Source organism: Coptis chinensis, chromosome 7 (assembly GCF_015680905.1).
Source record: "Coptis chinensis isolate HL-2020 chromosome 7, ASM1568090v1, whole genome shotgun sequence".
Lineage (NCBI taxonomy): Eukaryota > Viridiplantae > Streptophyta > Magnoliopsida > Ranunculales > Ranunculaceae > Coptis > Coptis chinensis.
In genome coordinates, this window is record NC_141462.1 from 28,195,664 (window position 1) to 28,208,536 (window position 12,873).

The window sequence follows — 12,873 nt, forward strand, 5'->3', positions numbered from 1 at the left end:
TGTGACAGGAGCAGATACATCACATTCATCGATTCAAGTGCCCCCTATATAAAAACTCTATATTTGCTATCACTAATGGCCTCACTTAATAACAACACTGTAAAGGTTATATTTGGTTAACCTTACTGATACAGGCAATTCGAGGGATATAGGTTGATTGATTAGGTTTGACCGAATTCGTTTGGACGAACTGCCTACGTATCAAGTTCTCTCTGTTGGGGGGAGACTTGAATCAGGTCAGACGTAGTTTCTCATCCTCTTTATATAGGCAAGGTGTCCACGCCTCTTGCATTCCTGCGTCAGGTCAGATCCAGTCATGATGGCGAGTTATGGACATTTATCATGAAGCGTGCCTGGAGATCCGGTCTTGATGGTTGTAATAAAGACATACGTTACGAGCCGTTGCAGAACAAAAGGAGTGAGCGCTATGCAGGTCGTTCCTGGACGAGCTGAGATCGTCCACTTGACTCGAGTCACTTTGAAGTGAGCTCGTCGGACAAATAGGTGAGATTAGTTGGTGGTGTGGTCGCTCTGGGTGCAAGTTGAATATGTTGCTTACCTTATTTGAGTCACTATGAAACGAGCTATGAGGACGAGGATACGAGGTCAGTTGGTAGTTATGTGTCTGTTGGATATGTGTGTGATATTCATTGGATGTGAATATTACTCCCTCACACAGCCCCATCTCAGTAGGTTGGTTTTTTGTGGTGGAACGACCTGATGAGAGAAAACGATAGCACATGTGAGGATATGAACAGGTGTGAGCAGAAATTGCAACCGCCTCGTTTCGTGGAATTTGAAAAGACGGGACATAGGATGACGTGTCGTCTAGGGTTTTGAGTGCAATCATGACTAGTCTTGGGAACTGAAAGGTTTTTTACACAGAACACTGCTGGTGATATGAAAAGCCACCGTTCCCACATTTTTCAGAACTTTGCGAAGATTTTAGAGTATCAGGTTAGTTTCTTTGCTATTTTTCCTTCTCTCGCTTTTGTAGATATTGTTTTCGTTTTAGGTTTGTAACCTTCCTAGTGTAAAGGATGTCAGACTCCGATGACACAAGCTCTAATGAGATTATTGAGAGATCACTAGGATCTGAAGATATGGTGGAGGATGAAGTTTCTGGGTTTGTTTTTGCTATCTCGAGTGATGATCTTGTGGAGGAAGGTTCTTCTTCCAGTAGTTTACCAGTTAGTGTTGTAAATAGAAGTGTGGTTACGAGCTTTCGAGAAATTAGGGCTAGATTTGACATTAACATCTCCGACTTGGAGATACACGACCTGGGTAATGTAGATAACGTATTTAGCAGTAGTTTTGTACCGATAAATCGAGGGGTTGTTGTGTGTATAGGGCAATTGATAGCGGGGTTGCGTCTGGCGTTCTCGAAATTGACTTGTGATATCCTGAACTTTTGTGGGAAGGCTCCATGTCAGTTTGTTGGGAACAGCTGGAGGCTTCTTAGGGTTTTTGACCTGTTGAACGAGTCTGGAGAGTACAATATAAGACTCGACGATGTGCTTGAGCACTTCGCTGTAAAGCGATCTAGGTTGAACAACTTTAGTTTTCAGACTATAACTGGTAAGTCTTTTGTTCTGGACGGGGTAAGCAACGAGTCTTGGGAGCAAAGACCATTGTTGTTAAGGGGTAACTACTGTGTCGCTGGAAGTAGTTTGAGGTGTAGGAGTTGTAACTTTGATGGTACATGTGTACTTATGTTTGCTTTTGTAATGTTTTCGTGTTTCTTTTTCGATGGTAATACTGACTTTGATTGTTGTTTGTTTGTGGCAGACGTTGTTATTTCGAATCGGGGATTTCATGGGGAGATCGAGAGGTTTGCCAGACTTCATCAATTTGAGAAGAGAGATTTTCTTGAAGTTGTCTCGGGCTATTTCACTGAGCGTGGTGGTGAAGGTGTCAGGTCAAGGAGACTGATAACTCAAGAAGATCGCCGCCGGGTCGTACTAGGCTACCGAGGACGAGTGGGAATGCTGGTAGCTCGGGTGCCTGGGAGGTAGCAGAGGGAGAGCTCCCTGCTGGTGATGGACGACCTTGATGTCGCGGTGCGTGATCCTTAGCTGAAGAGGAAAGATGGTCCGTCCGACAATAGGCCTGGTAAAAGTGCCAGGGTGGAGGGTGGCCGACTTGCCTCTGGGGTTGAGCGAATTGGTAGGCGTCCTAGGTCTGCTCATAGGTCATGGGTTGCTCCCGATCTTGGCAGTTTGGACTTAGAGGCGTTTAAGGCTAGTCAGAGCCAGCCCACTATCCCTGGTGCACGCACCTCAGGTGTGAAGGTGAGAGTATCTCGTAAGGTAACTGGGAAGTCTGTGATGGGTAATGATGATCTGGAACGGAATCTTGTGTATGTAGATGAGCTGGGGGTGAAGCGTACTGTGCAACGGGGTGATTGCAGCTACAAGTCTGCGAAGCTGGCATCCTACTTGCTCGAGATTATCGCTCTGGACGGTGACCGGAGCGATCTCGATTCCAAGGACTTTCCCAAGAATCTGAGATTAACGGATCTCGCTCAGTGCCTGGTAAGTGCTATTCAGAGTCCTTTGTTTGCGACCTCTATTTAGTTAGGCTCGACATGATTATCTCCTTTATTTGTTTGCTACCTCATTAGCGGGTAGCAGAAGCTAAAAGAGACTGCTCAGATCGCTGAATCGAAGAAAGGACGTACTTGTGGAAAAGTTGAAGGAGGAGCTGAAAAATGTGCACGACTTTCAGATCGCTGAGAAGAAGGAGTTCAATGAGATGAAATCCAAGTACCAGGACGGCTGTCTGGATAAGATCATGATGGGTAACGAGGTTGCTCAGGTGAAGGCAGAGCTCGCGATTGTTACTAATTATGGCAAACACTGCAAGGAAGTCGACCAAAAAGTGAATGACGCCTATAATACTCTAGATGCTGACTACATAGAGCTCGAGCAGGCGTACTTTGCTCTAAAGGAAGAACATGAACGCGGGGCTTCGGGTACACCAGTATTAGATGTACCTGAAGATGCAGGTGATATTCTACCTTTGGGTGCTTCTTCTCTCGATTTAGTGGAAAGTCGTCCTGACAAGGCCGTCGCTGGTGCTTCTTCTGATGCTATTGTTGGAGTCGTTGTGGAGAGCGTATTGGAGCCCCTGGCCACTAAGATTTTTTCCAATGTTTCTTGAATCTTATCAGTGGTGAGTGAATGTATCTCTCTGTTCCTTATGTTTCTTGATGTAAGTGGTAGTGATACAATAGAGCTGGTTTCCTGGGCTTACCTGGGCAGTTCGCTTTTTATGTTTGTTGTGGCATGGGCCAGATACATTAAGATCTGATAACCTGGGGTAACCTGGGCAGTTCACTTTATTTCTCGCTTTATTTCGATATTTGAACGAACTAGTTACTACATAAGTGGTAGACTTTAAAGGACTGGTGTCCTGAGTATGTTCAAGCAGTTTGTAGTTTTTACTTATGAAATGCAAGTTGGCGTTGAAGTGTTTTGCACTTATGAAATGCATGTTTGTTTGAATGCTTATTGCATGTTGATTTAACATCTCAGTAGGAATTTTGACCTAGGGATGTATGTTTTGTTTTCTACAAAGATTTAGAATGCCAAGAAGCATTGGAGCTTGAGTGAGCGTACTGCTCAGAATAGCGTTTTGAATGTTCAAGAGAACGTTATATGCTAAGTTGATCCTAGAGTTGTAGGTCTTCAACTAGTGAGAAGTGTTGGAGCTACGAAGCCCTTGAGCTCGAGTGAGTGTTTTAGCTTAACTGAGCATGTTGCTCTTAGAGAGTGTTCTACACTTAGTTCAAGTGAGCTATGTAGCCCTTAGCTCAAGTGAACATTTGATTGTAGAGAACATTTTAGCTCTAAATAGTGTTTTAGTTCTTCAATAGCGTTCTACACTGAGTTGACCCTAGAGTTGTAGGTTTCCAACTAGTGAGAAGTGTTAAGGTTAAGTAGCATGTGAGCTATGTAGCCCTGAACTCGAGTGAGCGTTTTATTGTGTTGAATGTTTAAGCTCCAGAAAGCGTTTAAGTTCAAATAATCGTTTGGCACTTAGAGAGCGTTCTGCACTGAGTTGACCCTAGAAATGTAGGTATCCAACTAGTGAGAAGTAGGTGAGCTATGTATCCCTGAGCTCGAGTGAGCATTTTTGCACGGAGAACATTTGAGCTCTTGAGAGCGTTTTAGTTCAAGTTAGCGTTTTGCTCTTAGAGAGCGAGTTGTGTGTGTATTTAATAACATTGAGAGATTGCAATGCATTGATGCAAAATAAAAACTATGTGTACAGTGTTAAGAGTAAGAACTCAATGGAAACAGAATTTTTTTATTGATAAAATTTATTTAACAAGAAAGTATTCCAAGGACGTGGTAATGTCTGTCCGTCTTGGGTTTTGATCCAATATGCTCCATTGCCAACGACTCGTTCCACTATTTAAGGGCCTTCCCATGTTGGTGCTAGTTTTTAGTCATCCTTAGTCTTTTTCAAGACTAGGTCGCCAGGTTGAAAAGTTCGAGGGTTAACGCGCTTGTTATATGTCTTTCTCAGAGTTTGATGGTAGTATGTCACTCGAATGGCTGCTAGGTCGCGTCGTTCTTCAAGTAAGTCGACCCCTCGAGCAAGAATTGAATCGTTCTGCCCGGATTCAATGATCTCAAATCGAGTTGTTGTAACTGTTAGCTCATTAGGAATGACGACCTCAGTACCTTAACATAGTGAGAATGGTGACTCACCTATACTAGAACGAGCTGTCGTTTTATGAGCCCATAGTATATTTTCTAGCTGCATTGGCCATTGGCTCTTGTTCTTTTCTATCTTCTTCTTTATGTTATCTAGGATTGCCTTGTTGCTGGCTTCTGCTTGATCATTACTTTGAGCATACTGAGGGGTGGAGAACGCGTGAACGACCTTCGACTTAGCCAAAAATTCCTTGACTATTTTTCCCTTGAACTGGGAGCCATTGTCCATCACTAATGTGTGGGGTAAGCCAAATCTGGTGATGATGTTGGTCCAGATGAAGTTTCTAACATTAGATTCTTTGACATGAGCCAAGGGAATTGCTTCCACCCATTTGGTGAAGTAGTATGTTGCAGCTAGGACGAACCAGAAGCCTGTGCTTTTCTATGGAATGAATGAACCCATGATGTCCAATCCCCACGTGTGAAATGGGCAAGGGCTGGCAATGTTGATGAGTTCGCGAGCTGGCTGGATGATGTTGTGACCAAATATTTGGCACTTAATGCATTTGAGTACCTACTTCTTGGCGTCGATCTGCATTCTTAGCCTGAAGTATCCGTGTGAGATCGCTTTGTGAGCCAAAGAGCGACCTCCAGCGTGGTTTCCTGCATTCTCCCTTGTGGATCACTGCGAAAATCATCTGACCCTATTCTGGGCTTATGCACCTCAGATGGGGTCTTCCGGCTGACTTTCTGAAAGTTTGTCGTTTACTAGGCAATAGCGACCTGACTGGTATTGAACTCGTCTGGCCTTGGTGAGATCTGTTGGTGCTTTGCCGAGCTGGATATAATCTATGATAGGTTGCATCCTTGTTTGACTCATCTAAGTGTCAGAGAGTGGGCATAGGTCGGTAATTTCTAGGACGTGATCATTTTGGTAAGCAAGTCGATCAACTACTTCGATGAATAGTTTTGTAGGGTCACAATTCGGTGTTTGGGTCACGAGGTACGCCAAGCTGTCAGCGTGGCAGTTCTCTTCCCGTAGGAAATGGTGTATGGTGACTTTCTTGAAAGAAGACAGTAATTGATTTACAACTTGAAGGTACTTAGAAAGGTTGCCTTCATTGGTGGTATACTCATTGGCGACCTGGCGAACGACCAGTTGTGAATCCCTAAAGAACTTGAGCTCTTGAACTTTGAGCTCTAATGCCATATAGCATGATCAGGGCTTCATACTCAGCTTCATTGTTGGATGTTGCGAAATCAATGCAAACTGATTTTTCCACCATAGAGCCATCTGGTGACATTAGAACTACTCCGACTCAGCTGCCACCTGGATTGCTAGCTCCATCCACGAAGAGTGAACATACCACTGGGTTGTGTTGTTTAGAGGTCGGGGTGTTGTCCTCTGGTTCCCAGTTCAGGTCGTCAACTGGGAAATCTGCTAAGAAATCAGCGACGACCTGACCCTTCTGAGAGGTTCTTGGGGTGAACTCAATGTGGTGTTCACCGAGTTCTTCTACTTATACTGCCATGCGAGTTGTCTTGTTGGCTTTGAGAAGGATCTTATTTAGTGGCAGGTCGGTGAGCACTTTGATTGGATGTGTCTTGAAGTAGGGCCTGAATTTCCTTGCTGAATAAAGTAGTCCCAATACTGCCTTTTTAATGTGGGAGTAGTTCTTCTCAGCTGGCAACAATATCTTGTTTGTTAAGTAGATCGGTTTCTCTGCGTTCTGTTTCTCTTTGAAGATAACTGAACTGATAAAGAAGTCAGACACAGCTAAGTACAACCTAAGCGTTTCACCATCTATCGGTTTTGCCAGCACAGGTGGTATTGTCAAATAGTCCTTGAGAGTAGAGAACGCTTGGTGGCATTGCTCGTTCCATGAGAACTGTTCACCCTTCTTGAGAATTTGTAGAAAAGGTCGGCATTTGTCTGATGCTCTCGATATGAATTAGTTTAGAGCTGCCACCATTCCTGACAGTTTCTGTATATGCTTATTTGTTTTTGGGTTGAGCATGTCCAAGAACGCTCGAATCTTATATGCTTTTGCTTCTATCTCATGTTGTGAGATCTGATACCCTAGAAACTTCCCAGAAGACGCTCCAAAAAGGCATTTCTCAGGGTTAAGTTTCATCTGAGTTCTCTGAAGTCTAGAGAACACTTGTGTGAGATGATCTAAGTGATCTCCAGCTTTCTTGCTTTTGACGACCATGTCGTCTATGTAGACTTCCATGGTGTCACCTAACATGTCTTGGAACATATTGGTGACGAGTCACTGGTAGGTTGCTCCAGCATTCTTAAGGCCAACGGGAGGACGTTGTAACAGTAAATTCCTTGCTTTGTCATGAATAAGGTTTTCTCTTGGTATTCTTTTGCTAGTGGGATTTGGTTGTAGCCACTATAGGCATCCATGAATGACAAGAGCTCATAGCCACAGGTCTGGTCCACAAGTCGGTCGATTCTTGGTAAGGGGGAGCTATCCTGAGGAGTTTCTAGTTTAGGTTGGTAAAGTCCACGTAAAGGCAAACTGTGTCATTCTTTTTTGGGATTGCTACTATGTTAGCAACCTATTCAGGGTAATCGACCTTCCTAATTAAGCCAACTTTTTTGAGATTTTCGACTTCTTCATTAATTGCTTTTTTGAATATAAGAGGTAACTTTCGAGGTCGTTGGCAAACTGGTTTAGCATTTGGGTTAACATTTAATTTATGACATGAAATGTTGGGATCAATTCCAGGCACATCGATGTATGACCAAGCAAAAACATCTTTATTTAATGATAAAAAGCTTACAAGTTGTGCCTTGAAAGTAGGATCAAGGTTAACTCCTACATAAACAAACTTGGGGTCTTCAGTTCCTAAGTTGACATTTTCCTTCAGCTCGGTATGAGCATCCGCCTCAGTGGGTTGAGCGACCTCTAGGGTCTTGATCTCTTGCGGTGTCTCCTTGACCGGAAGGGGTGTGGCGACCTCTGGGGTTTGAGCTTCTGGAGGGGAATTTTTTACCGAACCCCGAGTGTTCTCCTTTTCCAGTTTGCTTCATGGGGTCTTGGTCAGGGTGTTGACCTCAGAGATGAAGTTTTCTGCCAGCTTAGTTTTGGCGATCTCTCCCTTATTTTTTAGGGAAGCCCCAGCAAGCTTGTTGACTGAGAGGATCTGGTTGCAATTGTGAGCATCAAGTTGGTTGCTTCTGAGCTCCATCATGCCTCTGGGGCTAGGGAAGCGTACGTAAAACCTGATAGAGTGTTAATGGCATTGCTTCCATCTTGTGGATCCACCGACGTCCTAAAATAGCAGTATAAGACGAGTTGACATCCAGAACGCTGAACCGCGTGTTGATGCTGACTTTATCTTCGCGTGATCCGACTGAGACAGGTAGAATTATGTCTTCAATTGGGCCAGCTCAAGATCCATTGAAGCCACAGAGGGGGCTATTGGATCAATCATAATCGACTTGGGCTTGTTCATCTCTTTGACAGTCTGGTAGTACAAAATATTGCATGAGTTGCCTGGGTCGATCAGGACGTGCTTTACTGTCCAGTCGCTGATTTTGACATGGACGACCAAAGCGTCGTTATGTGGGAGGCACACCTTGTTGAGATTGACCTCAGTGAAAGTGATGTCTCCTGAGTTGTGGGCAGTTATGTGTGGGGCAGGAGCCACTTGTGAGGAGATCTGGTAGACTTCTTGGAGGGTGCCTACCCGTCTCCTTTTCTCCTTTGTGGACATGACAGAGTCGTCCTGGAAGGTGATATTGTTGATCCTTCTGTTGTTATCTCTGTCAGATGAATGTTGGCGACGATCATGATGAGATCGGTCCATAGAGCATCCTTGAGTGCGAGAGCAATCTCAATTGTGGTTGCGTGCAGGAGTTCGGCTTCGCTCTCTGCGAGCCATGAGCTTGTGGCGCAGGTCGCCATCTGCTATATCAATATAGTGCTTGATATGGCATGCCTCAATGAGGTCTTGGAGGTAGTGCTTGAGTCCACGACATTCGTTGGTCTCATGGCACTTTACTTTGTGGAAAGCGCAGTATGGCTTTCTTGGTGTGTCTTCTTGCCATTTTACCTCACGTCGATAATAGGCTGCTATTTTTATTTTCTCCAGTATGTAGCTTGGATATCTTGTCAGCACAGTGAACTCACACTTCATATGCGTCCTGGTACCAGACTTCTGTCCTTGTGGTCTGGGTCACTTTTTAGGAGGGGTCGTCTGAGATTGCTGCGACTTCCTCTTATTCACCTTCGTGATCTAAAACTTCCTGTAGCTTTATATATTTGTACACACGAGTGTACAAGTCTTCCAGTTTTTTAGGACGCTCCTTCATGAGTGACCTATATAGCCAGGTGTTTTTCCGGATTGCCTTGGTGAATGCCAAGGTTGCAAAGGACTCTTGGAGATCGCTTTCTAAGAAAGAGCAGATTGAATCGCCCTAAGAAGGAGCAGATTGACTCGTCTTTCTTATGAGATAGTGATAAGAGCCCAAAACTGCAGTTTTAAACTTTTAAACCCTTAACAATATTGTTTTTAGACCAATTATATGATTAATAAATACGAGTTAGTGTTGTTTACGTGTTTTTATGTATTTCAGGCATTAGAGTCAATTATGTGCAGAAATGTGTCCCTTTTACGAGATAAAGGAGCAAATGTTGGTTGCTAAGAAGTTCTATGATTAAAGGCCAAAATTCAAGGAGAAAAACACTCCAGTAGAGAAACCCCTTTTGGACCGAAGTAATCAAGTTTTGGGCTCAATTTTATGGCCCAAAACAGGGATCCAAAGCCCATGCACGAATTTGTAGACCTAGTATCTTCTATATAAAGAGGACTAAGGCCAAACTATTATCATATCTTGGATTAGATAGATAATATAGATTAGATCCATAATATAGTTAGTTATTCATAAACTTAGGTTTAAATTAGTTTTAATTTAGCTTTAATACAGTTTGAATTCTTAGACTCTTTCCATTAGATTAATAAAGCAATTATTATTCTTTCAATAATGTCTTGTTCTTATTCTATGAATGATAGTTTGATGAATCAAAGCTAAAACCTCTATTAGAGGGGTTTGATGAAGCTTTGATGAAAACTTGATTGTATAGCGTAGAAATGGTTGTAATAATCTATTCCATTCTAGAAAGTAATTAGTTCACCATAAGAATGGGTCTAATTGTTTCACATGTTAATTATTAGTTGGTAGAGATTGCTATAAATAATTAGAGATTAGAAATACCTAACCTTTACGTGAAAATGTAAAGAATAAGATTACAACAAATTCTGTGCTAGTTTATTAAGTCGAATCAAGGTGGAATCAAATTTCCCTAATTCCTTCCCATATTCACATCGTAGTTTTGAATTGCCATAGTATAATTTACATCATTTATATTAGTATTCAATCACCGCATTAGTATATTTTCATTTCGTTACTCTCATCGATTTTGTTAGAATTAATTAACTATGAAATCTTACGTTTAAACAAACTAGGAGTGGAACGAATTCTCTACTCCAATTATATTCTGATTCACGAGAGTAGAACTTTGATCAATTAGCGTAAATTCTTATGATTTACTTCTGTTTATGTTTAAGTAGGAGTAAACTAGAGTTTTTTAAATATTATCAAATGGTGTCGCTGCCATCTTAGTTTTGTTTAAATTCATTTCCTTTAGTATTGTTAATCCTACCAAAATCCCATTAAACCCACCCACCCTTGTTTGGTTCTAACTATGTTTGTTTGGCTCAGAAACTAATTTTTTTCGCAGGAATACAAAGAGCGTGCCACGCGACCTTCTTAGCCAAATTCTAAGTGCGCCCCACGCTAAAGTGCATGGACATCGTCCAAGGCAAGAGCGCGCCCCGCACCCTGTTTAGGCTAATTCCAAGCGCGTCCCGCGCCCTTTTCTGAATAAGCCCAATTTCACAGGTTAGTTCAAACTTTCATTGTTCAAGTTATTTAGTGTTGCTATCTGCTTGAATACACTGAAATCGCGTATACAAGACGCTATTCAAATGCGTAGCAAGGAGACATTCAGGTACTCTTTCTTCCACTCCTCGCCTCTCCTGTTAGAGGATTTATTATAGCATATCAGGGTTGTTTTGACTGTTATCGCGTTTTCTTTAACTTTCGACTTAGCCTTGCATGAGATTAAGGTCAGGTAAGGAAAAAACGACTAACGTGATCTATTATGAACGTCAACGCACACACCTATCTAGTATACCACACACTACACCTGAATCAATGGCTGAAGAAAAGAGGCTCCTCTCCCTGACTTTTACAAATCCCTGAACGATAGCCCGAAATCTTGCATCGTTCTTGCAAACCCAATGGGAGATTTTCGAATCCCCCAGAATATATTTAATTTGTTACCAGTTTTTCATGGGTTAGACCATGAGAAGCCTTATCAGCATATGCGTAGGATTGAACAAGTTCTTACCACATTCCATCATCCTACGGTAGACGCGAAACAAATTAAACTGAGGGTGTTTCCTTTCACCCTAGCCGATAAGGCAGCGTCTTGGTTAACTGCCCAAGAGCCCAATTCTGTGGACTCATGGGCCAAACTTGTTCAATTGTTTATGGAACAGTTTTACCCACCACTAAAGACAGATGAAATGCTTTATAAGATTCATTTTTTCCGCCAGAATACTCATGAATCCTTTTCAGAGGCCTGGAATCGTTTCACTGATCTTCTTATAGAGTGTCCACATCATAACCTTGCGAAAGACACGTTAGTTCAGGCCTTTTTCAAGGGGATTTTACACCATCACAAAGAGGTCCTTGATATAATGAATGGGGGTAGTTTCCTCAGTAAAGGAGCATCAGAGGCTTATAGGTTTTTAGAAAATCAAACAAAGCGTAATAATAACTGGGGGGTAGTGACGATATCCCCCGCTCCGCTAGTTCTTCTTCAACAGTTAAGGCTGCCGGTATGTTTGAGATTAAATCTGATCCTGAGCTTAAAACTTTAATCGAATCTCTCACTAAAAAGGTAGAAGCTATTTCTGTTCAACAAAAGCCTACCCCTGTCATAAATATCAACTATATTCCATGTAATTTCTGTTTGAGTCCTGCGCATCCCGACTCATATTGTCCTCTAGTCTATGAACAACCATCCGCACAGCCGAACAATGTTTGTTCCATTAATAGTGAACCTAACGTACCTTGGCGACAAAACCCCAACTTCGGTTGGCGAAATAATCAACAAGTTACACCTCCAGGGTTTAATAATCAAAATATTAGGCCAGCAAACAATTACAACCAAGCTCCACCACGACAAGGACAAGGACAAGGTAATTATAATAATTATAACAATAATAATTATAATGCTAATAGAAGTATCATTCCGGTTAATAATAACTATCACAACCCACCCGTTAATAATCAACGTGAGATAGTTCCTGTAACAACCACTCCTCCACAACCAGATCGTTTCGACGCCTTCATGCAAACCCAACAACAGATTTTACAGTCCATCCAACTTTCCTTACAACAATTAACCCAAGAGAAAGTACAACCAAAATGTGTGTTTCCAGGTCAAGCTATACCTAATCTTGAAATGCCAAACACAGCCTTTGAAGTAACCGGTAATACTAGTAATAAAAATAGAAACATAGGTGAGTTAAATGCCATCACCACTCTCCATTCTGGCAAAGTGGTTGATAATGCCGTAACCATGCCCGTTGTTACACCACCAATGGTCATAACAAATGAAAACTTACTAGATACCGAAATAGAAACTGAAGATCCTACCCCTGTAGAGGTACCAGTTAAACCACAACCTAAGAAACAAAAGGCCAAGGTTAAACATCCTGTTGATCCGTATGCTAAATATAGAGAGAAACCACCGTTTCCCTAGAGATTAGTCATGTTAACGAAGGATACGAATTTTGATGAGATTAAGAAAGTGTTTAAAAATCTAACGATAAACCTACCCTTTCTTGAAACGATTAAAAATTACCTCACCATGCTAAGTTTCTCAAAGAGTTGTGCACTACTAGGCATGAAACAAATATTCCTAAAGAAGCCTTTTTAACTGAATAGTTCTCAACTTTATCCGAACATAATAGAATCGTTAAGTATAAGGACCCTGGTCGTCCTACTGTATAATGCACCTTAGGGGATACTCACACGACAACTGCTCTATTAGACCTGGGGGCGAGTGTTAACTTACTCCCTTATTATTTATATAAACAAATAAGTCTACAGGAGATGCAA

The 12,873-nt window shown here is 42.1% G+C and overlaps 1 non-coding gene across 1 annotated transcript; it reads right to left on the reverse strand.

Moving 5' to 3' along the window:
* Positions 1-11,270: 11,270 nt before the first annotated feature.
* On the reverse strand, positions 11,271-11,374 carry LOC147486945 (small nucleolar RNA R71). Its single transcript, XR_015203359.1, has one exon. It is a non-coding gene; the product is annotated as a small nucleolar RNA R71 (small nucleolar RNA).
* Between the last annotated feature and the right edge of the window lie 1,499 nt (positions 11,375-12,873).